Source organism: Pogoniulus pusillus, chromosome 9, assembly GCF_015220805.1.
Source record: "Pogoniulus pusillus isolate bPogPus1 chromosome 9, bPogPus1.pri, whole genome shotgun sequence".
Classification (NCBI taxonomy): domain Eukaryota; kingdom Metazoa; phylum Chordata; class Aves; order Piciformes; family Lybiidae; genus Pogoniulus; species Pogoniulus pusillus.
This window is the reverse complement of record NC_087272.1, coordinates 13,421,862-13,446,893: the sequence shown is the minus strand read 5'-3', so window position 1 is coordinate 13,446,893 and position 25,032 is coordinate 13,421,862. Positions and strand designations below refer to the sequence as shown.

Here is a 25,032-nt window from a genome sequence, read left to right as displayed (position 1 = left end):
TTTTACAAAACACTCTTGTTTCCTGCCCCTCACCAATCACCATCTTAATGCTTGTCCCAGCATACTTGAAAACCTCCAGGTCCAAGAGTTTGTGGTTGCCTCGCATAGTCTTCATTATCCAGACTATTTATGAGTTATCTGAAGCTGGAACAGGTTGCCCAGGGAGGATGTGGGTGCCCCATCCCTGGAGGTGTTCAAGGGCAGATTGGATGAGACCTGCTCCAGTGGAAGGTGTCCCTACCCAGGGCAAGGCATTGGAACTAGGACTGCTCTTACTTCTCAGTCTGGACTGACACCAAGGGTTGCCATGACCTAGGTGTAGGATCCTGCACTCTACCTTATTGAACCCCATGAGTTTTTCCAGGGACGAGCCTCCACCACCTCCTTGGGCAACCTGCTCCAGTTTTGCACCATGCTCATCATGAAAAATTTCTTCCTAATGTCCAACCTAAACCTCCCTATATCTAGTTTAAACCTGTTCCCCCTCAAACTAGCTTTAAAAGCCCTTGCAAAAAGGTTCTTCCCAGCTTCCTTACTGGTACTGGAAGGCTGCTATAAGCAAACACTCTGCTCTGGTGCAAGTCCACCTGGAGCACTATCTCCAGCTCTGAAGCCACTGGTGGAACCCATGACTGTGTATGGTTGAATAAAACTTAAAATGCCTGTCTAAAATCAGGATGAGAGCACTCTCTCTGCAGGCTGGAACCCTCCTGAAGATGCTTGAGGAGCTAGAGTTGATACATAGAAGGACAACTAAGCTTAGGAAAGGGATTGGAGAGCAGCTTTTATGAGAAGAGGGTGAAGAGGCTGGCATTTAGCCTACAGAAGAGGAGACCTCATTGCTCTCTACACCTCCCTGAAAGAAGGTTGTAGTGAGGCCAGTGTTGGCCTCTTCCAGTGATTGACAACAGGACAAGAGGAAATGTCCTCAAGCTGCACCAGGGGATGTCTCCACTGGGTATTAGGAAGACAAGTCTTTCCTGCAAGATGGGTCAGGATTGGAACAGGCTGCCCAGGGAAGTGGCAGTGGCCACTCCTGGAGGTGTTAGCAAGTAGATGTGGCACTTCAGGAAATGGTCTACTGATCATGGAGGTGTTAGCCAGACAACTTGATGATCTTACAGGTCTTTTCCAGCCTTTATGATTCTATGAGTTCACATCCCTGGAGGCAGAGATGTGGGGCTAACAGCCATGGTTTAGCACCAGCCTAGGTGGAGTTAGAGACTGGTTGGACTGGATGATCTGAAAGGGCTTTCCTAACCAAAACAATCCTCTGAGTCTATAGGAAAATGCTGAGGCAAATATTTTCGTTTGCAGTTTCTGATTTCACTTTCTCTTCCCCCCTCAGCCAACGGCAAAGGAAGGTTAAAGCTGTTTCTGCCATGCAGCTTTTAAGGGCACAGCATCCTTGTGCTCGTGGTGGACACTCAGCCACCTGGCTGTCAGCTTTCCTTAGCTGTATGGCACTGAACCTGTGTTACAAGGCACATGTAACAAGTACAGGTGCAGCGCAGCTCTGCTACAGCAACTTTGCTTTTCTAAAACGAGCTTGTTAATGTGTTACAAGCATAAAAATGGTAAATGCAAATGCAAAGAAGGCATCTGCATTTTTCTGATGGCAAAGGGCTTTTTGGGGGGGTTGGGTTGTTTTCTTTTTGAGGGAGAATTATTCTTCACTCTGCATATCAGAGAAGCCTTGTTTCTGACACCATTTCTGGGTTTGGGGTGAAGGCTTTGTACTGGAGGACAGCCTGCAATCCTCAACACCCTCTCCCCTTCCCTGCAAACATCTAGGGCAGCTATTTTCTCCTTCAGATGACAATTTTCATTTCAAGCAAGGCTACAAGAGGTCATTTAGCTAATTTATGTGGAGATGAGGGAGGGTTGGTGGCACAGGCTTGAGAAATCCGGGAGGTATGCAGCAAAATAAGACTGCAAAAATAGTTGATGAAGTGCCATTGCTGTCAGCATTTGCAACTGCAGATTAAGGTGTTCACATCCTAATTTAGCCTTGTGCTTGAGGCACACCATTAACCTCCTGACAGCTAGCAAAGTGCGTGCACTATGGATCACCTGAGCTTCCCTCCCACCAAACGTTGACTGTTTAAGTGCTGCAAAAGTGTTAAAACTCTCTGGCCACAGGCTCCTGTTCTAATTTTAACCTGGGAGTGATTAGCTGGAGCTAGGAAGATGATGCTATGGAAAGGGACAGCATGTTGCTTCTGAGATACAGACAGCTATTGTCACACACATCAACAGCCTGCCTTCTCCTCTCCAAGCTGTGCACTTCAGCAGATTCCAGAAAAACAAAAATTCAGACTGGTATCTGTGAGCAATTCCCCTGCTGATGCAGTGTTATTCCAGGAACTGCACTCTGCCAATGCCAACACTTGGCACAGATTTGGCTCCAACCCTTGTCCTGCTTTGAAGCAGATTTTAACTATCACACAGAGGGGAGGGATATGGTGGGTGGGGCATGGGGGCTTTCTTGGTGACAGTTGTCTGTTGGATTTGGTATTTGAAACATAGCTGCTGTTACAAAGCATACTTGCAGTCATCTGAATCATAGAATTGCTTTGGCTGGAGAAGACCTCACAGATCCTTGGACATGTTGAAGGCCATGCTGGACAGGGCCTTGAGCAACCTGGTTTAGTGGAAAGCATCTCTGCTCATGGCAAGGAGGTTTGGAACTAGATGATCTTTAAGGTCTCATCCAATCTAAACCATTCTATGACTATATGAATTACATTCAACCATTCTCTAACTCTGCATAGGCTGGTGCTAAACTATGGCACTCAGCACCACATCTCTACAACCTTTCAACACCTCTGTACTGCAGGTGAGGTCTCAGCAGAGCAGAGGGGCAGAATCACCTCTCTCCATCTGCTGGCCACAACTGCTTTGGATGCAGCCCAAGCTGCCACCGGCCTTCTGGGCTGCCAGTGCCCATTGCTGGTTCATGTCCAGCTTCTCACCCACCAGCACCCCCAGAGGCTTTCTCTGCAGGGCTGCTCTCAATCTCATCATCCACCAGCCTGGATTGATATCAAGGGTTGCCCTGATCTAGGTGCAGGACATTTCACTGTACCTTACTGAATGTCTTGAGAGGTTTTATGTAATTTTATGCTGTGTTAATCTTCATCCCTATCTGAATGACAGATTCAGACAATGAAGAAATGAAATACTCATTGTCACCCTTGCTTAAAAGGGGCATTTCTAGATTGGACTTTAATCAAACAAGATTAGGCTACAGTATTCTTGTCCTGAGATCCTAAGTGGAACATGGCCCAGCAAAGATGAAAGGCACCTACAAAGTAAAACATTCTGGTGTAAACTTGGAATACTTCCTTCCAAAGAAATTCAGTGCTAAGATACTCTGCTTTGTTTGCACCCTTGCCAAAGGGCTGTTGCTAGCACCTATTGCACTCAAATTTTCTGACTCACAGCAGCTCAGCTGGCTCTGACCTCAGCCGGCTCTGACCTCAGCCTTAATTTATTTTCAGCGAGGGTTCATGAGTCAGTGTTCCCACATGCCATAGGGGCTTCTGAAGGGACTATTCTGCACAGCCACCAGTTCCCCCCTCTTGTTTCAGCCCACACCTCACAGAGACACAAATACTGGAGGAATGCAGACAGCAATGCTGATGGCTCCACCAGCACTAGGGCAGTGATTGTTCCCTGTTACTCAGCACTAGGGAGGTCACACCTTAAGTGCTGGATTCATTTTTGAGCCCTTTACTCTAAGAGCAGCATTGATGGGATGGAGCATGTCCAGAGAAGGGCAGTGAAGCTGGTGAAGGGTCTGGAGAATAGGTCTGGTGAGGAGCAGCTGAGGGAACTGGGGTTGTCTGGTCTGAAGAAGAGGCTGAGGGGAGACCTCATTGCTCTCTACAACTCCCTGAAAGGAGGTTGGAGCCAGGTGGGAGTTTGTCTCTTCTCCCTAGTATTAGGCGATAATAGGAAAGGAAATGGCCTGAAATTGTGCCAGGGGAGGTTCAGGTTGGAGATAAGGAAGCATTTCTTAGTTGCAAGAGTGGTCAAGGATTGGAACAGGCTGCCCAGGGAGTTGGTGGAGTCACCACAGTTTAATGCCATGGTAGTGTTGGGTCAGTGGTTGGACTCAATGATCTTAGAGAGCTTTTCCAACCTAAACGATTCTGTGATTCTCTGATCGCTGTCACAGAACATTGTCAGGTTGCTCAAAACTCACCAAAATCTCACTAACTTCACACAGATGCAGCAAAAGGGTAAGGTTGCAGAGAGGTGGAAATATCATAGAATCATTCAAATTGGAGAAGATCCTTGACATCAAGTCCAACCACTAACCCTACTCTACCAAGGCCACCACTAAACCACAGCACATAGCACCACATCTAAATGACCTTTAAACATGTACACAGATGGTGACCCCACCACCTGCCTGAGCAGCCTGCTCCAATATCTGACCACTGTTTCAGTGAAAACAGTTTTGCTGATGTCCACTCTAAACCTCTCTTGTGCACCTTGAAGCTGTTGCCTCTCATTCTATCACTAATAGCCTGTGAGGAAAGACCAGCACCCACCTATCTGTATTGTCCTTTCAGGTAGTTGTAGAGGATGAAAATGTCTCCTCCTCTTCCTCAAACTACCTCTTCCTACCAGCCTAAGCTGTAAGGAGTGTTCTACCCAATATTCCACAGTGAGTAGCTTAATTCCATCAGCTATTGAGAGTGCAAACCACTGGCAGATACCCCTCAGCAGGTTTGCTGCCTTTTAGCTGCAGAAGAAATTCTCATCTCCTCAGTGATTCCAGAGCAGCAAGCAAAAGATGTAAAAAGATAACTTTCATGATTGTGAGGAAATATTGGTGGGTTTTTCTCCTAGCAGTTGTTAGCCCATTTGGAAAACACTGCCTACTATTCTGTAATCCCTCCACATCTGCCAAATGACACTTATTAGCTCCCCCAGTATATTCAGAGCTGTAAGTGGAGAGACTATGCTGTCCAGGCTTTCAAGCTGAAGATGGGAGCCAACTGACAAAACACCACGGAGCTGTTTCGCTTTAATCATCCCACACGGACAGATGATGCAGCTCCTATTCCTTCCGGAGCTTATTTCTCAAACTCAGTGATCATGCACATGGTAAAAAACTATTCTTTGGGGGTCAGGATTAAAGGCAATGGAAAGGGCCATGTAATTCACTGAGGAACAGCAGCTATTAGTGCTCCGTGAAAGGAAAGATCTCCTGCCAGTGCCAAACACCCCACACTTTATGTCAGCTAACGTTGCCCAAAACCTTCCTAAGCACCTCAGCTTGAAAAATCATCTCATTTCAGCCACTGCACAGAAGCACAAAAGAGAACAGCTGAATCAAACTACAACTTACAGAATCACCACTGCCACAAAACCACTGCAGAATGTCAGGGGTTGGAAGAGACCTCAGAATATCACCTAGGTTTGTTCAGTCTGGAGAAAAGAAGGCTTAGGGTAGATCTTACTACTATGGGCCAGGACATAAAAGGTGGTTACCAGTAGGGTAGAGACTCCCTTTCTACAAGAAGTCCCATAGGAAAGACAGGAGGTGATGGGGACAAGATTCCATCTGGGCTCCCCATGAGAACAGCTGGACATTGGAACCATCTCCCAACAGAAACTGTGGAGTCCCCTGCACTGGGCAGTTTGAGGACTCATCTTGAAAGGGTGCTAGTCCAGCTCATTTCAACTTTGTTACCTAGAAATATTGGACCAGATGATGCTTGGGGTCCGTTCCAACCTGGCATTCTGCACTTCTGTGAAAATCTTTTCAGAGCCCTGCCTGGATCAGCAATAGTGTGGCCAAGCAGGACCAGGAAATCCGTTGTCCCCCTGTACTGAGCAGTAGAGAGACTGCACCTTAAACACCATGTTTTGGGCCCTTCACTCCAAGAAGGGCATTGAAATGCTGGAGCAGGTCCAGAGAAGGGTAAAGCAGCTGGTGAAGAGTCTAGAGAACAGGTCTTACAAGGAACAAGGTGGCAGTGCCGCCATCCCTAGAGATGTTCAAGGAATGTATGGACATGGCACTTTGGAATATGACTTAATGGCTGTGGTGGTTTTAGGACAATGCTTTGACTTGATCTTGAAGGTCTCTCCCAACCAAAAGCACTCTATGAATTTTACAATCCAGATCAGCAGATGCTCCACACAGAGCATTTTCTATTTAGAAGTGCCTGTGGCGATAGGACAAGGAACAACGGTTTAAAATGAGAGAAGAGCAGATTGAGATTGGATGTCAGGAACAAGTTCTGCACCATGAGGGTGCTGGAACATGGCAACAGAGTGTCCAGGGAGGCAGCTGAGGCCCCATCCCTGAAGACATTCAAGGTGAGGCTGGACAAGGCTCTGAGCAACCTGATCTAGTAGAGGATGTCCCTGCTGACTGTAGGGAGGTGGTACTGGATGGCCTTTGGAGATCCCTTCCAACCCAGACCATTGCATGATAACTCCATAAGTAGACACAGTCCCCAGAGCTTGCTGCTGTGAGTTACAAATCCAAGAACGTCACTGAACCAACAGCTGCACTAGACACAAACACACAATACTGGCACCTTTGTGGCATCTCTGCAGCATGCCAAGCACAGCATATGTAAAAGTTGGCTAATGGTCTAAGAACTAGAGAAATATTATCCTGTGTGTCTTTGAGTAAGTTCATAATATTTATTACTTTGGAAATTAGTAATTCATACAGCTGCTGTGCACTTTATTCTTACTGGGGGAAAAAAAAGCATTTAATTTAACACTAGCATTAAAATATACTTGCCAAATATAGCAGGAGAGTGCTGCTGAAGACAAATGACTTTAAACATCAGGCTGACTACATAAAACATCAGAATCACCTTTCCAAAGCAAAAATATTTTAAGGGCATTTAAGTATTTAAAACCAATTAGCCAGGGACTTGAAATGTCTTCTGAGCTTTGTCAGTGACATAGGCAGTGGGATTGAGGTACTCTCAGCAAGACTGAGATGACACCAAGCTGTGTGGCCCAGCTGACATGCAGGGGGGAAGGGATCCATCCAGAGAGACTTGGACAGGCTGGAGAACTGGGCCCAGGACAACCTCATTAAGTTCAACAAGTCAAGTGCAAGGTCCTGCACCTGGGTTGTGGCAATGCCAAGTAGAAATCCTGTGACAACAGAGAGCTGTTCAGCCTGGAGAAGAGAAGGCTCCAGGGACACCTTAGAGCAGCCTTCCAGTAGCTGAAGGGGGGTTACAAAGAAGCCAGGAAAGGGCTTTTAGCAAGGGCTTGTAGTGACAGGATGAGGGGCAATGGCTTTTGAGCTGAAAGTGGGGAGATGGAGACTGGAGATTAGGAAGAAATTCTTTCAAGTGAGGATGGGGAGACACTGGAACAGATTGCCCAGGGAGGCTGTGGATGTCCCCTCCCTGGAGATGTTCAAGGTCAGGTTGGATGAGGCCTTGAGTAACCTGGGCTAGTGGGAGGTGTCCCTGCCCATAGCAGGGGGTTGGAATTGGATGATCTTCAAGATCTGTTCCAAACCTTTCTATGAATCACTATTAAATGCAATTCTCTGGCTCAGTTGCATTTCCACTAATTTACAGACCTGCAGAACAGGCACAGGCCAAAGTTCCACTTTTTGGTATTCCACTCACTTAGAGCATTGGCTAACAGTGTCACCTGCAGGCATTTGCAGCCTCAAGAAGGGGCACAGTGAGCTAAAAGAGCTGTGACCTGCTCATGGAAGCAAACTGTGATTATCAAAGGGAGAGCCACAGGGTGTTCATCATTAAAAACTGAATTAACAAGGCATTCTGCATGGACTCTGTAGAATTTTCTTTGAAGGGAGGATTGAAGGCATGCTCTGGACTCAGGAGTTCAATAAATAACACTGAAATGCCATGGCAACCCTTCCAAAAGACATCTGAACTGACACAACAGCATGGCACCACACTAAGGCAGGCATGGAGCACTTGCCAGCAAGGAAAGACATTGAGGGACTGGAGCTTGTCAAGAGGTGGACAAGGAATGCAATGAAGGGTCTGAAGAACAGGTCTGGTGATGAGCAGCTGAGGCAACTGGGAGTATTTAGTCTGGAGAAGAGGAGGCTGAGGGGAGACTTCATTGCTCTCTACAGCTCTCCAGAAGAAGGTTGGAGTGAGGTGGTGTTGGTCACTTGTACCCAACATCAGGTGATAGAGCAAGAAGAAATGGCCACTACCCCTGGAAGTGTTCAAGAAACATGTGGGCATAGCACTTTGGTACATGGTTTAATGTCCATAGTGGTGTTTGATTGGTGGTTGGACTGGATGATCTTAGAGAGCTTTTCCAACTTAAACAATTCTATGATTCTAACACTTTAATGTTTTCCTCAAAATCTGGACTTTGGCCAATCTGTCCCAGTAAACCAAGCACTAATGTGAGCAGCTGTTCAAGGACATCACCCATGAAGGTTCTCATCAGCCACACTTGACTCCTACCCTACCTGAAGAGACTCTGCTGGCCAAGAGGACACTACTTTGCCAAGTCTCAGCGGGGAGAGGTGGAGACATTAGTTTGGTTTTCCATTACATTGCAAAATTCTTAGAACCACAGAATTATTTAGGTTGGAAGAGCTCTAAGATCATCAAGACCAACCATCAACCCAATAGCATTAAAACATGTCTCGAAGTGCTACATCCACACACTTCTTGATCATCTCCAGGGATGGTGACTCCAACACCTCCATGGGCAGCCTGTTCCAAGCCATGGGTACTGTTGCAGCAAAGACATTTTTCCTCATCTCCAATCTAAACCTGCCTGGTATAACTCAAGGCCATTCCTTGTTGTTCTGTCTGCAGCATTATTCCACCAGCAGAGCTGTTTTAAGAGTCTGCCAGCTATTTTGTGGATTCTTTGTGCAAACCAGCCTTTCCCCCAAAGTTAATGCACTCCACAGAGACATTTTTAACTAGAAGGTATTGTGCTTTTAATCTAAATTCTCTGTAGAGGGTCACAGGCTATCAATATCTTTGAGCAACTCCCCACTGCAGTCAGTCAGCAGGGAATTCTGTTCAGGAAAAACCCAAAAATCAATGGCACAAGCTATGGTTGTTGGGACTTGGGTTTGTGTGTTGCGTGTTACAGCTTTTAAATGAATCCTGGCATTGATCCTTAGGAGGGAAAAACATATAATGAAAAATTAAATGAAAAATAGAACGAGATGACAAAATATTTGCTGCAGTCAAGAGGCTGGTAAGGGCAGGGACAGTAATGTGTTTTGCTGCTAGACTATTAGATGGAGAGTGTTGTTAATATCATAAACCAACTTTGCTGTGAGCCCTGCAGATATTGTGTGGTCTCTCTGCATAATTTGATTGCTTTTGTGTGTGAAAGATGCCCCCCTCCCCAAAAAATAAAAGGAGGCAGTAGGGCTACAACTATCAGAAGTGAAGGGCCACAAAACCCTGGCCAAAGTGAGGATGTTCAAAGTCCTTCAAGCATATGTTTGCCAGTGAAAGGAAAGGGGATAGAATCATAGAGTTGTTTAGGTTAGAAAAGACCTCCAAGATTGACTACAGTGGCCAAACTAACACCACCATGGCCATTAAACCATGTCCCAAAGTGCCATGTCCACACAGTTCTTGAACATCTCCTGGGATGATGACCCCACGACCTCCCTAGACAGCCTATTCCAATCCCTGAGCACTCTTGCAGAAAAGAAAGTTTTCCTTATCTCCAACCTAACCCTCCCCAGCACAATTTCCTCTTTCTATCACCTGATACTAGGGAGAAGAGACCAACCCCCACCTGGCTCCAACCTCCATTCAGGGAACTGTAAAGAGCAATGAAGTCTGCTCTCAGCCTCTTCTCCAGCATAAACACCCCCAGTTCCCTCAGCTACTCCTCACCAGACCAGTTCTCCAGACCCTTCCCCAGCTTTAGTGCCCTTCTCTGAACACACTCCAGCTCCTCAATGTCCTTCTTGAAGCGAGGACCTCAATTTGACCCTAGAACACAAGGTGCCATTTAGCAGCCCTATCTCCATGAAGCACTGTGACAACCTTACCTACCAGGTCCACAGAATACAGCAGAGTGCAGAAGCTTTGCCAACCTGCTCCAGTCCCACTAACTACCAGAAATGATTAATTTTTGCCAGCCAAGGAGCCACTCCCCTCATTCCCAGCTTTAATGGAGTTGTGATTAATTGCACCAAGATGGATCTAGCCCAGTCCTTGCAGTACAGCCACTATTGATTTACTCCTGCAGCACCAGTAGCCCACCAGATTGTGACACTGAAAGATGATCTCCTTTAATGACACACTCTTCTAGCAATATCTCCCAGCTTGCTCTGGTATTCGTGCTGGGATTTACACCCAGTTTGGGTACTCTTGTGTTGCACACACTTCTATTGTGCCCCACTTCACAAGATGATTCTTGCAATTAATTACAGTAATGAGATGAGGGCTAAAAAACGACTCACAGAATGCTGATTAGATAATTAATGATTGGTTGTTGTTTGCAATGTTCTACTCAATGGACAGTCCAGGTTACTCTCTTCCCTTTCCTTTTTTGGGCTTTCTTGCCTGAGTTGTAATAGGAAATTGAATAAATGATTAGTGGGAAAGTAGATTACATGAATCATATTTAACCCCTCAGCACTTAGACAAGAATCCAGAGTAATATAATGTGAGGAACAGCAGAAATCAATTTCTTTGGTATTTTCATTCTAGCAATTACAGGCTGAAAATAGTTTTAAATCAGATATTAGTTGAAAACTGGCAAATAGGCTGGACTTGACATGAGGAGGATGTTAGAAAGCTGCCTGCCAGCAGGGACAGGACTGACCATAGAATGATAGAATGCTTTGTGTTGAAAGGAGCCACCAAAGGTCATTGTGTCCAAACTCCTGCAGTCAGCAGGGACATCCTTTACTAGATAAGCTTGTTCAGAGCTTTGTCCAGCCTGACCTTGGATATCTCCAGATATGGGACCTCAGCTACCTTCCTGAGCACCCTGTTGCAGTGTTGGAGCACCCTCATGGTGCAGAACTTGTTCCTGACATCCCATCTCAATCTGCTCTTCTCTCATTTCAAACCATTGCCCCTCATCATATCACCACAGGCCCTTCTAAACAGTCCTTCCCCAGCCTTCCTGCAGATCTCCTTCAGATGCTGAAATGCAGCTCTAAGGTTCTGCTTTTCTTCTCCAGGCTGAACAATGCCAGCTCCCTCAGCCTGTCCCCATGGCAGAAGTGCTCCAGCTCTCTGATCATCTTTGTAGCATTCCTCTGGACCTGCTCCAACAGGTCCATGTCTCTCTTGTGCTGGTGACCCCATAGGTGGACACAGCACTGCAGGTAAGGTCTCAGTAGGCAGAGCAAAGGGGCAGAATCTCCTCTCTCCATCTGCTGCTTTGGATGCAGCCCAGACTGCTATTGATCTTCTGAGCTGCCAGTGCCCACTGCTGACTCATGTCCAGCCTCTCAGCCAACAGCACCCTCAAGTCCTTCTCTGCAGGGCTGCTCTCAATCTCACCATCCCCCAGCCTGGATTGCTATTGAGGGCTGCCTCGACCTAAGCACAGGACCTTGCTCTTCATCTTACTGAATCTCATACAAAGGGGCTGCATCCTGCAAAACATAAATTGACCATTCTGCAAAGGGGCTGGCCAGGACATGGCAATGCTTGACCATACAACCCAGTGTGGCCAAGTCTAGAGCCAAATGGCTGACCATAGGAAAAAAACATAGCAAACATTCCCTTTCAGGGCCTGGCTTGGAAACAAGAGATCAGGTCACCCTTACCCTGCACTCAGTAACCTCCCTTGAAATCCTTCAGATAAACCAAAGCCACGTGCATCTTAAGAATAAAACCACACCACGAACAACATAGAATGGTTTGGGTTGGAAAGGACCTCAAAGATCATCTGGTTCCAATCCCCCTGCCATGGGCAGGGACACTTTCCCCTAGACCAGGCTGCCCAAGGCCTTATCCAAGCAAACCTTGAACACATCCATGCTGGGGGCAGTCAAACTCCCATGGCAATCTGTTCCAGTGTCTCAACATCCCCACCTTCAATAGCTGTCCAACAAAACACAGAGTTTTAAGTTCACTTCAGAAAAAATCTAACAGGGAGAAGAAAAATGGGTAAGACTTCTCCAGCCACCATCAAGGGGAAGCACAACTGAACAACTCTGCTGGCCATGTATTTGAGGGAAGTTACACATTAAGCACAGTTTTGTCTTCTCCACAGCATGCTCACAGCTAATTAGCATACATGAGTGCTAAGAACACCATTTTAATCCCCTGGCTAGAAACTGACTTTGTAAGAATCCTATTCAAATCAGGGGGTAGGTGGGCCACAATCTGTTCTGCTCATCTCATATACTATAGATGCTTCCAATATGTTTAAGATGAGGAGCAGGATTGCTGCTAAAGACAACACAAAGCTTTGTCAGAAGCTTCAGAAGTCTTGGAGGAAAATCAAATCTGAGCAACGCTGCTGGCTTGTGTGAGCACAGCTAAATTTGCTTCAGGTCCTTGTTGTTAACCCATGTGCAGCATCTCACACCTGAATAGTCATCATCCTAAGATTTTAAGGGATTAGCATTCATCTTGAATGAGAAAATGCATAGGAAGGATTTGATTATATTAAGAACAAGCATGTCCTGCAGTTACAGTTACACACCAGTCTGGTATCCCTCAGGCTGCTGGCAGATTGCCTGCACCCTCACAACCAAACAAATATCCTCTACTACTGCAAAGTAGTCTTTTTTTGCATACAAAGTTAAAATGCCTTCTGCAGTTCCCAACTAAGAGATAGACCCCTGCAGTTTAACTCACCTTCTATGACCAAGGACTGAATGACCTGCACAGCAAGCCAGAATTCACTTAAAATACTCTTATTTTGACCTTGCCAAGTCAAACCACCCCAATCACAGAATCATTGAATGGTAGGGGTTGGAAGGGACCTCCAGAGATCATCCAGTCCAACTCCCCTGCCAGAGCAGGATCACCTAGAACAGGTCACACAGGAATACATCCAGGTGAGTTGTGCAAATCTCCAGAGAAAGAGACTCCACTTCCTCTCTGGGTAGCCTGCTCCAGGGCCAGCAGATCCAGAGAACTCATTCTGACACTTCACTCTGCTCTGATGAGACCTCACCTGGAGTACTGCATCCAGGTCTGGTTCACTCAATATAGGAAGGACATGGACCCAATGGAGCAGGTCCAGAGGAGAGCCACAAACATGACTGTGAGTTGGAGCACCTCTGCTACAAGGACAGGCTGAGAGAGCTGGGGTTGTTCAGCCTGGAGAAGAGAAGGCCCTGGGGAGACCTAATAGCAGCCTTCCAGTACCTGACAGGGACTACAAAAAGGCTGCAGAGGAACTGTTTACAAAGGCCTGCAGTGATAGGGTGAGGGCAGTGCCTTCACATTAAAGAAGAGCAGATTTGGATTGGATGTTAGGAACAGGTTCTTTACTATGAGGATGGTGGAACACTGAAATAGGTTACCCAGGGAGGTAGTTGGGATCCAATCTCTGGAGATATTCAAAGAGGGGCTTCACAGGGCTCTGGACACCCTGATCTAGTTGAGGATGTCCCTGGATACTGCAGAAGGGGCTGGATTGGATGACCTCCTTCCAACCCAGATCATTCTCTAATTCTAGGATTCTGACACTCTCACAGTGAAAAAGTTTCTCCTTATGCCGCTGTGGACCCTCTTCTGCTCCACCTTGTACCCATTGCCCCTTGTCCTGTCATTGGACACCCCTGAGCAGAGCCTGGCTCTGTCCTCCTGACACTGCCCTGCACATCTTATAAACACGAATGAGGTCACCCCTCAGGCTCCTCTTCTCCAAGCTACAGGGCCCAGCTCCCTCAGCCTTACCTCAGTAGGGAGATGTTCCACTGCCTTCAGCATCTTTGTGGCTCTGGGCTGGACTCTCTCAAGCAGTTCCGAGGTCCTTCTTGACCTAAGGGGCTCAGAACTGGACACAATATTCCAGATGTGGCCTCACCAGGGCAGGAGAACCTCTCTTGACCTACTCACCACAGCCTTTCTGATATACTCCAGAATACCCTTGGCCTTCTTGGCCACAAGGGCAAGTGCTGGCTCATGGTCAGCCTGTTGGGCACCAGGACTTCCAGGTCATTTTCCCCAGAGCTGCTCTCCAACAGAGCAGCCCCCAGCTTGACCTGATCCATTGAGTTGTTCTTTCTGAGGTCCTGCACAACTCCTCAGCCTGTCCACATCACACTGAATGTCAACACAGCCTAATGGAGTGTCAGCCACTCCTCCTACTTTGATGTCACCAGCAAACTTTCCTTCATGAGGAACTACTCTATCCTTCTGTTCAGATCATGCATTAAAATATTGGATAGCACTGGATCCAGTACTAACTTCAGGGGGAGACCTCTGGCTACAAGTCTTTCTGATTTGGAAAACCAGGAATATTTGAGTGAACCATTGAACAATTACAGCATCAGTCCAATGGACTGTTCAACCAACATTTACCTCAGGGGAACCTTCTAAGCCAAGGCCAAACTCTTCTCACTTCACTGAGAAGTAAGTTCACTGAATAAACTGAGTTGGTTAGGAAAAAGTGGAGAACACCACAAACATGGCACTTTGGGGCATGGTTTAATGACTGTGGTGGTCTTAGGTCAAAGGTTAGACTCAATCTTGAAGGTCTCTTCCTACAAAACAATTCTATGATTTGATGAAGCTAAGTACATTGTGCAGTTGCTACTAGCTCTGCAATTTCTTCTCAACTTGGATTATGGAGTCTGGGCTCCTAAGAGCATTCTCACTATCTGAGATGAAAGTGACTGAATATTTTGCCCTGAAGCCAGACCACAAAGTGCTACAGAAACCTAAACAAAAAAATAAAAATATCAGAACCCTGACAGGAGGAAATACTTGCAACCAGTTCTTTCATGAAGCACAAATACAGGCTGGGTGAGGAGTGGCTTGAGAGCAGTCTGGAGGAGACTTGGGGGTGTCAGTTGATGACAAACTCCCCATGAGCCAGCAAAAGTCACTGGCAGCCCAGAAGGCAGCTGTGTGCTGGGCTGCATCCAAAGCAGGGAGAGCAGCAGGATAGGGAGGGAATTCTGCCCATTTGCTCTGCTGAGATGCCACTTGAAGCACTGAATCCACTTCTGGTGTCCCCAGAGTAAGAACTGTTGAAGACAGTCCAGAGGAGGCCACAAAGACGATCTGAGGGGTGGAGAACCTCCCTATGGGAATTGGCTGGGAGAGTTGGAGCTGTTTAGCCTGGAGAAAACTCCAGGGAGACATTAGAGCAGCCTTCCAGTACCTGAAGGGGGCTGCAGAAGAGGTGGGGAGGGACTTCTGACAAGAGCTTTTAGTGATAGGATGACAGGCAATGGCTTTCAGCTGGAAGAGGGGAGGTTGAGACTGGAGATTAGGAAGAAATTCTTTCCAGTGAGGGTGGTGAGACACTGGAACAGGTTGCCCAAGGAGGTTGTGGATGTCCCCTCCCTGGAGGGGCCAGGTTGGATGAGGCCTTAAGCAACGTGGGATAGTGCAAGGTGTCCCTGCCCATGACAGGGGATTGGAAGTGGATGATCTTTAAAGCCTCTTCCAACCTTAACCACTGTATGGCCCTACGAGCTCTGCACGTCACAGACATCAGGGGAGCAACTACTGTTTTTCTAGAGCTAAAAAATAGGAATCCAGTCCCACCCAAATACTCATCCCATTTCCACAAAGCAGTGACAATATCTGTCATAAACAGACATGCACACCAACCTTAACTATACCACTGCTCAAGTACTTATCTCCCCATCTGCCCCCACTCGACTTTGTGCCCTTGACAGTTAAATTATTCTAAGTAGACAAACTAGAGCTGAACAGTTTATATTGCACTGAAAAACAGCACTGCAGAGGAAGGAAGTTTTTCCCCATTCACACATGAACATTCCACTGCACATGAAGCCAACTCAAAGATCTTACAGGGCTATTCCAACTGAAATGCTTCTACTGAAAGCTCTTTTTAACCCACTGCTCTGGTCAAGCAAGGAATCAAACAACATGTACACAGCAATGATGTTACAGAGCAGGAAGCTGTACCTGATGTTAACCTCCCTCTAGCACCTTTTACTACCAGAATAAAATAAAGTTTAAAAAAAAAATCATGCCTTTGTGCCAGATCCTTGTCTACAGCTTGCAAACCTACACCTGGAGATGCTCAGATGCTTTCAAAACTTAGAGCAGCACTACATTTTTCCCAGTTAGTTATCCTTAATCCTTCTGAGCCATTTAAAACACTCTTAGCATCAGGAGCTAGCCTAAAGACACTTCAATCCTTCAAGAGCACAATTTAAATTATGTTTTTAAACATAACACTGCCTACAGCCAGAACAATCTCCTTCCATAGTGCCACATCAAGTCTGGGTGTAGACTGATTATTTTCTTTCTCCTGTCTATTAATTCTCCTACACTAGAAAAGATCAACCTTCATTAAAATGTCAATTAGTACCTTCTGTAATAACCTCAGCTAGGAAACTAGAATTATAAAGGGAGACATTAAAGGAGCATTAGATATTTCAGAGACTAAGCTTGAGAACAAGTTTCAACAGTTATGACTTTTAGGCAAACACATTTTCAGTTCTCTGGAAGAAGAAAGATCATTCCCTTTATCAGTGGTTACTAAACTCTCAGTAGCTACTATAAGCCTCAGAGCAAGCAATAACTTAAAAAAAGGTAAGGAAAACAGCTGGGAATATTTGAGATATTATAAGCCATGATTAAAAGTAGCCTCTTTTCTCCTAGAATCAAAACCCAATAGTAATTAACAGCATCACATACCTTTGGGTTGCATCCATGAATCCACAGTGCTGGGTGAACCTCCATGCCTTCTCCACAACAGCTTCAGTCTCCTCCTTGATGAGCCAACCCCAGGTTAATAAATAAAACAATAAAGCCAAAGTGCTGAAATCCTGTTGTCAGTGAGTGGAACAAGCCAGGAGCCGAAGACTTCAAACTACAGGAGGATTTTCTTCATCAGATTGAAAACAAAAAACCTAATTAACGTCCCCCGGAGACATTTAAGAGACAAGAGCTGGGCTGCTGAGGGTCACAGCTGCAGTGCTGGATCTTAGGAAGCTGGATAATCGTTGGACCTTGTGATTTTAAAGGTCTTTTCCAACCAATCTTCTACATCTTGCTCCAATATCCAACACCAAAAGGATAACAAGCCACCCTGTACTCTCCAAGCCTCTTACAAGGAGCAAATGAGAAGCTGCTTTTTGCACCCAAGCAATATATAGTGCCTGAGACCTCCCAGCTGCGACCAAGCAGCAGTTAGGGTAATTGCTATACGAGCTCCACCTGTGTGCTCAGGTGTTGCTCGTGAGAAGGAGCTGGAAAAACAAGTTCTTGTTTGTTCTGGAAAAGTGAGGTGCTTTCAACTCGAGGGTTGTGACAAATGATGTCTCTTTTGCTTTGTTGGGAACAGTAAACTGCAGGCCTGACAGCCTCCAGAGCTGTAGTCCTGAGCTGTGAATGGTGTCATTGCTGGTTTAGGTGGTATTACACAGAGCTTTATAGGAAGTCTCTGGCTGGTGACAGTCACATTACTAAGCCTTTTGGTTTCTTTTCCCTAAGTAACTCGTGTTCATGGACAGCTTAGGGCTTCTCTGTGACCAGAGTGTGTTTAAAACGTGAAAACAAGTTGTCTGGTTGTCTGTTTGCTGGGGTTTTTTCACTTTAGCCTGGAGAAGTAATATTGTAGGGCTTTGGGTTCTTTTCCTATTGAGTTGTAGGAGTTTGTTTGTTTTCTTTTTCTTTTTTAATTATTGTTTCTTGCTTTTTTTCTTTCTGAGCCACTTATTACCTAATTTTCTGTGTGCTTAGCATGGTTTCTAGGAGGATCTGCTCCATTATCTTGCTAGACAGAGATGACCAGCATAGAGTTCCTTGGGTCATCCTGGTTTTACTTTTGAAAGATGTGAGTTATAAGGTGCTGCTTTTCTAGGATCCCTATGGACCTGTGTCCCTTATACCATAATTGGCAGGTTCTAATCTCCCAGAGAAAGGATGGGGCCCAATATGGGAAAAATGGTCTTGGTCAAATGCAAGATCTCTGAATCTATCTGTCTCACTAATACCAACATAGCCTGTGTGGGGGTTGTACTAGAGATGGGATGGACTTGTGCTATCCACACTTGTGTTCCTGTCAGATGGGAGTCTCTGGCACCCACCCACTTCTGAAGAGTTATTGTCTCCTTAGCTAGAGTTCATAGAATCACAGAATGGCAGGGGCTGGAAGGGACCTCTGGAGACCACCCAGTCTCATCCCTGTGCCAAAACAGGGTCATTTAGGGCAGGCTCCATAGGAATGTGTCCAGATGGGTCTTGAAAGTCTCCAGAGGAGTCTCTGCAACCTCCCTGGGCAGCCTGCTCCAGAGCTCCAGCACTCTCACACCAGAGAAGTTTCTACTCATGTTGAGGTGCAATTTCCTCTGTTTCCAGTCCGTGGCTATTGCCCCTTGTCTTATCACAAGGCCCCTTCTTGTTGCTCCCCACTCTTCAGATCTTTGTAAATATCCACAAGATCCTTTATCTCCTCTCCAGACTGAACAGCCCCAGGTCTCTCAGCCTTTCCTCATCAGACAGATGTTACAGTCCCTTCAGCATCCTCACATCCTCTGTTGGATTCTCTTGAGTATATGCCTGTCCCTCTTGAACTGGGGAGCCTAGCACTGGACACATTACTCCAGATGTGGCCTTGCCAGGGTGGAATAGAGGGGGAAGAGTTGAAATTAAGAGCTTCCAAAAGGGAGCTTCTCTAAAGCTTTTGAAAGACAAGTATGGACAGTGCCCGAAGGATTTGGAAAAGCAACATATGGGAACTATGTGACACAAACCAAAAACCTGTATTTGGTGCCTGCAGCTATGTGCTATGCACTATCTGAAGGGATCTTCACTGGTGAAAAACAGAATCATAGAATCAGTCAGGGTTGGAAGGGACCACAAGGATCATCTAGTTCCAACCCCCCTGCCATGGGCAGGGACACCCTACCCTACAGCAAGCTGTGCACAGCCTCATCCAGCCTGGCCTTAAACACCTCCAGGGATGGGGCCTCAACCACCTCCCTGGGCAACCCATTCCAGCCTCTCACCACTCTCATGTTCAACAACTTCCTCCCCATGTCCAGCCTGAATCTCCCCACCTCCAGCTTTGCTCCATTCCTCCTACTCCTGTCACTCCCTGATAGCCTAAAGAGTCCCTCCCCAGCTTTTTTGTAGGCCCCCTTCAGTGACGGAAAGGCCACAATAAGGTCACCTTGGAGCCTCTTCTCCAGACTGAACAGCCCAAACTCTTTCAGTCTGTCCTCACAGCAGAGCTGCTCCAAGCAGCATCATCCCTGTGGCCCTTCTCTGGACACGCTCCAGCATGTCCACATCCCTCCTGTAATAGGGACTCCAGAACTGGATACAGTATGAGTTTAACTTCAAGGAACTAAAGCCATGGCTAGTTTTTTTCCCCCCTTTGGCAGTTTTGTTTTCCTTGCTGGTAAGATTTCTATTGTCTCTTGGATAGAATAATTTTAGGCACTAATTTATGGCAGGTACTCTAACAAAAAAATAAGTATAGAGCCATAGGAATGACCTAACATCAGCATGGCCACGTTCCTTTACCACAGAGCTGTAATGGCCAGTTGGGTTTTATGGTCTCACCATTTTGTACTGGTCTGAAAAACTACAGATTGGGTTTTTTTTCCCCCTCCCTCCTCCTGGTGCTGTATGTGGTGGTATAAATCTTGTCTGTCAACATGCAAATAATTAGACTAAGCATTTAATTCCTGTAGCATGGTGTTGAGGTCAAACTTGGATCCTTTTAATCAAGTTAAGAAATACCCAGCTGGGAATTTGCAATGTGATGAGCTCAGACCATTGAAAATGCCTCATGGCTTCTGAGTTCTGGCTTTTGGCTCCTCTGCCAGATGTCTCGTGGTGCTAGCTCTTCCTAAACCCTGATGGTTGCATTTATTTCAGGAAGTCCCAACTCGTGTCTCATTTGGGCAGACCAGTACTGATTAAATACTGCTGAGGGAATAAAATCTCACCTGTTTGGAGTGAGGAGACACGATGTTTGTGTTGCAGGGAAGTGTGTTAATGGAGCTGTGATGTGGCTCCTTCCTTCATCACCAGATTTCTCCCCTTCCTCTGACGACTGTAAACAGTAAGGCTGGATGTTCATGGAGCCTGTGCTACCTGCCTCAGCTGACTTTCTGGCAGTAGCTTGCCTATTCTGAGTGAATCAATTAAATGGATTTGCACTGGTGGGACTATGCCTTTTTCCCATGGTGAAGACAGGGCAAGCTCTGCATCACTTGTCTGGTCTTTCTAGGGTCTGCTCCCTGGAGTGTGGGTATAAGCCAGGCTGCTGTGTGCTGATAACATGCCAGCTGGGATGGCAGTGCTATCCAATTGCTTGCTGAGGCTGGAAGGATGCATCCCAGTGTGATCTGCTGTAGGTGATCCTGCTCTGGCAGGAGGGCTGGACCAGATGATCTTTTGAGGTCCCTTCCAGCCCCTGACGTTCTGTGATTCTGTGAGCCTGGAGCTTTGAGTCCTGTAGCAAATGACCACTGAAGTCAGTCTGCTCTGCTGAGCCCTGGGCATAGGCCAGGCCTGAGGAAGGAGCTGTGATTTCCCTCTCAGGAGCCCAGCAGTAACATTTTCAGCTGGTCTTTGTTGAGCAAGCTTGACACATCCACTTGGCATAGAGAATCCTTCTGGTTGGAAACACCCTCTGAGGTTGTGCAGTCCGGCCCTTTTCTCTCTCTCTCTCTCTCTCTCTCTCCCCCAGTGGCGACTCTGAGACACCTCCCAGGGTGGTGACTCAGCCTCCTCCCCGGGAGGCCTGCTCCAGGCTTTGAGAACACTTCCAGTCAGAAGTTGCTTCTAAGATCCAACCCTAACCTGCCCCGATGCAACTTGAGGCCTTTCCAGTGAAGAAATTCTGCCTATATATAGCCTGAACGTTCCTTGGAGCAACTTGAGGCCACTTCTCCTCCTTCAGACCGAGGAGAAGAGACCAACTCCCACCCCGCTCTAACCTCCCCGCAGGGAGCTGGAGAGAGCCATGAGGCCTGCCCTCGGCCTCCTCTTCCCCGCACTAAGCACCCCCAGCTCCCTCAGCTGCTCCTCCCCAGCCCTGTGCCCAGGCCCTGCCCAGCTTCGCTGCCCCTCTCTGGCGCTGCCCCAGCCCCTCAGGGTCCTTCCTGCGGTGCAGGCCCCAAACCCAGCCCCGGGCCTGGCGCTGTGGCCTCCCGGCGCTGCCTGCAGGGTGGCAGCCACCGCTTGGCTCCTGCTGGCCACACAGCTGCTGACCAGGACACGATGCTGTTGGCCTTCTTGGCCACCTGGGCACGCTGCTGGCTTATGCTCAGCTGCTGACAGCCGTTCCCCCAGGCCCTTCCATGAGGGCCCAACAGTGACCCCAGAGCTGACAAGGGAGGTGATTCTGCCCCTGTGCTCAGCACTGCTCAGGCTGCCCCTGGAGTGCTGTGTCCAGTTCTGGGCCCCTCAATCCAAGAGAGATGTTGAGGTGCTGGAAGGTGTCCAGAGAAGGGCGACAAAGCTGGTGAAGGGCCTGGAACACAAACCCTATGAGGAGAGGCTGAGGGAGCTGGGGGTGTTTAGCCTGGAGAAGAGGAGGCTCAGGGGGGACCTCATTGCTGTCTACAACTACCTGAAGGGAGGCTGTAGCCAGGTGGGGGTTGGTCTCTTCTCCCAGGCAACCAGCAATAGAACAAGGGGACACAGTCTCAAGTTGTGCTGGGGGAAGTCTAGGCTGGATGTTAGGAGTAAGTTGTTGGCAGAGAGAGTGATTGGCATTGGAATGGGCTGCCCAGGGAGGTGGTGGAGTCACTGTCCCTGGAGGTGTTGAAGCAAAGCCTGGCTGGGGCACTTAGTGCCATGGTCTGGTTGACTGGATAGGGCTGGTTGCTAGGTTGGACTGGATGACTTTGGAGGTCTCTTCCAAAATGGTTGATTCTGTGATTCTATGAAGGTGTGGCCTGCTCATTACGACTCTTCTGGCATGAGGAAGCGAGGAGGACAGAGGCTGCTGGGCAGCTGTGTCCCAGGCTAGGATATCAGTGCAGTGAGAGCTCCAAAGGCTGTGTCCCAGGCTAGGATATCAGTGCAGTGAGAGCTCCAAAGGCTGTGTCCCAGGCTGGGATGTCAGTGCAGTGAGAGCTCCAAAGGCTGTGCCCCAGGCTGGGATGTCAGTGCAGTGAGAGCTCCAAAGGCTGTGCCCCAGGCTGGGATGTCAGTGCAGTGAGAGCTCCAAAGGCTGTGCCCCAGGCTGGGATGTCAGTGCAGTGAGAGCTCCAAAGGCTGTGTCCCAGGCTGGCACGTCAGTGCAGTGAGAGCTCCAAAGGCTGTGTCCCAGGCTAGGATGTCAGTGCAGTGAGAGCTCCAAAGGCTGTGTCCCAGGCTGGGATGTCAGTGCAGTGAGAGCTCCAAAGGCTGTGTCCCAGGCTGGGATGTCAGTGCAGTGAGAGCTCCAAAGGCTGTGTCCCAGGCTAGGATATCAGTGCAGTGAGAGCTCCAAAGGCTGTGTCCCAGGCTGGGATGTCAGTGCAGTGAGAGCTCCAAAGGCTGTGTCCCAGGCTGGGATGTCAGTGCAGTGAGAGCTCCAAAGGCTGTGTCCCAGGCTGGGATGTCAGTGCAGTGAGAGCTCCAAAGGCTGTGTCCCAGGCTGGGATGTCAGTGCAGTGAGAGCTCCAAAGGCTGTGTCCCAGGCTAGGATATCAGTGCAGTGAGAGCTCCAAAGGCTGTGTCCCAGGCTGGGATGTCAGTGCAGTGAGAGCTCCAAAGGCTGTGTCCCAGGCTAGGATATCAGTGCAGTGAGAGCTCCAAAGGCTGTGTCCCAGGCTGGGATGTCAGTGCAGTGAGAGCTCCAAAGGCTGTGTCCCAGGCTGGGATGTCAGTGCAGTGAGAGCTCCAAAGGCTGTGTCCCAGGCTGGGATGTCAGTGCAGTGAGAGCTCCAAAGGCTGTGTCCCAGGCTGGGATGTCAGTGCAGTGAGAGCTCCAAAGGCTGTGTCCCAGGCTGGGATGTCAGTGCAGTGAGAGCTCCAAAGGCTGTGTCCCAGGCTGGGATGTCAGTGCAGTGAGAGCTCCAAAGGCTGTGTCCCAGGCTGGGATATCAGTGCAGTGAGAGCTCCAAAGGCTGTGTCCCAGGCTGGGATGTCAGTGCAGTGAGAGCTCCAAAGGCTGTGTCCCAGGCTGGGATGTCAGTGCAGTGAGAGCTCCAAAGGCTGTGTCCCAGGCTGGGATGTCAGTGCAGTGAGAGCTCCAAAGGCTGTGTCCCAGGCTGGGATGTCAGTGCAGTGAGAGCTCCAAAGGCTGTGTCCCAGGCTGGGATGTCAGTGCAGTGAGAGCTCCAAAGGCTGTGTCCCAGGCTGGGATGTCAGTGCAGTGAGAGCTCCAAAGGCTGTGTCCCAGGCTAGGATATCAGTGCAGTGAGAGCTCCAAAGGCTGTGTCCCAGGCTGGGATGTCAGTGCAGTGAGAGCTCCAAAGGCTGTGTCCCAGGCTGGCACGTCAGTGCAGTGAGAGTTCCAGCCCGCTGGCAGCCGCCCCTCGCCCAGAGAGGGCTGCAAACAGTGCTGCTGGCCTTTGTTATTGGCTGGCTTTACAGGCTGGCAGCTGCTGGCAGCGGCTCCCTGTAAACACACTCCCGCTGCAGCATCTGTTCTGTGGCATCCTGCCCTCACCCTGGCACTGGCATGGAGCTGGGAAGGCAGTGAGAAAGGTCTCTGCTGGAAGTGGGGCACAGGTAGTAAAATGGGAGCTGAGTAAAGGGCTCAGGCCTTCTCCTGGAGCTGAATTTCTGGAAATGAACTGCTTGAGCTGGCTTGAGGGCACTGTTTGATAAATTAATTTGAGTCCTCCACTTCAAAGTCCAACCCTGCTTGCTGTGTGAGTGAAAACAGACATTCAGAGATTCACATAATGGTTTAAGTCAGAATGGACCTCAAAGAACATCTGTTTTGAATCTCCCTGCCAAGGGAGGGACACCACAGGTTGCTGAAGGCCACATCCAAGTTGACCTTGAACACCTTCAAGGAGGGGGCATCCACAACCTCCCTGGGCAACCTGTTCCAGTGTCCCACCACCCTCACTCAAAAGAATTTCTTCCTACTCTCCAGTCCCAATCTGCCCTCTTCCAGCTCAAAGCCATTGCTTCTCACCCTGTCACTCCAAGCCCTTGTCAGAAGTCCCTCCCCAGCTCTCCTCTAGCCCACTTCAGGCACTGGAAGGCTGCTCTAAGGTGTCCCTGGAGCCTTTCGTGTCTGGGCTGAAGAGCCCCAACTCTCCCAGCCTGTCCCCACAGGTGAGGTTCTTCAGCCCTCTGATCATCTTTGTGGCCTCCTTTGGACCCACTCTGCCCCAAGCATGGAGCATTTGTGAGGGGGCTGTGACCCAAGTGCAGCACCCAGCACTTAGCCTTGTTGAATCTCATACAACTGGCCTCAGCCCAGCGAATCAGCCTGTCCAGATCCCTCTGTAGAGCTTTCCTAGCCTCAAGCAGAGGTTTTAGCTGTTTATTGCTCACTGGCTAGGTCTTGGATGTGGATGACACATTGTCCAAAAGCCAAGCTAAGGGTGAGCTTTCAGTAAATCTTTATGTAAATGGCCTGGTAATGACTTCTGCTCTCTTTGCTTCTTTCATTATTCACTTCCCTCTGTAGCTTCACTGTCTAAAGGAGGTCTGCAATAAGTCCATTCTGAATGGTTTTATTAAAGTTTAAATGTTGATACCAGGCTCTATTTCTGCAGTAAATGTCTTTGGGTAACTATTGCACTCTGAGTAGAATGTTTATTATGTGCTCTAGACCAGAGGCCTATTCCAAGCTCTCATTACAGAGTCTTTTGCTGCAGGCTATAGCTGTAATCTGATTGCCCCTCCTTTCTTGACTTGCTGTTGCTGTGCACCCATGTCCTGCACCTTCTCACCGAATGAAATTGCAATCACCTAACTCTTTTGTTTAGCTGGGGGCAGAATTACAGCCAGAAAACAGAAG

At 48.1% G+C, this 25,032-nt stretch overlaps 1 long non-coding RNA gene across 2 annotated transcripts in view; it reads right to left on the bottom strand.

Annotated features, from left to right (window-relative positions):
- The window catches only part of LOC135178061 (uncharacterized), a 156,003-nt gene extending 138,792 nt beyond the window's left edge, over positions 1-17,211 (bottom strand). For both annotated transcript variants that reach the window (XR_010303337.1, XR_010303336.1), the window contains exon 1: positions 16,797-17,211. This is a non-coding gene — a long non-coding RNA (uncharacterized LOC135178061). The remainder of the gene's footprint in view (positions 1-16,796) is intronic.
- Positions 17,212-25,032: the final 7,821 nt, after the last annotated feature.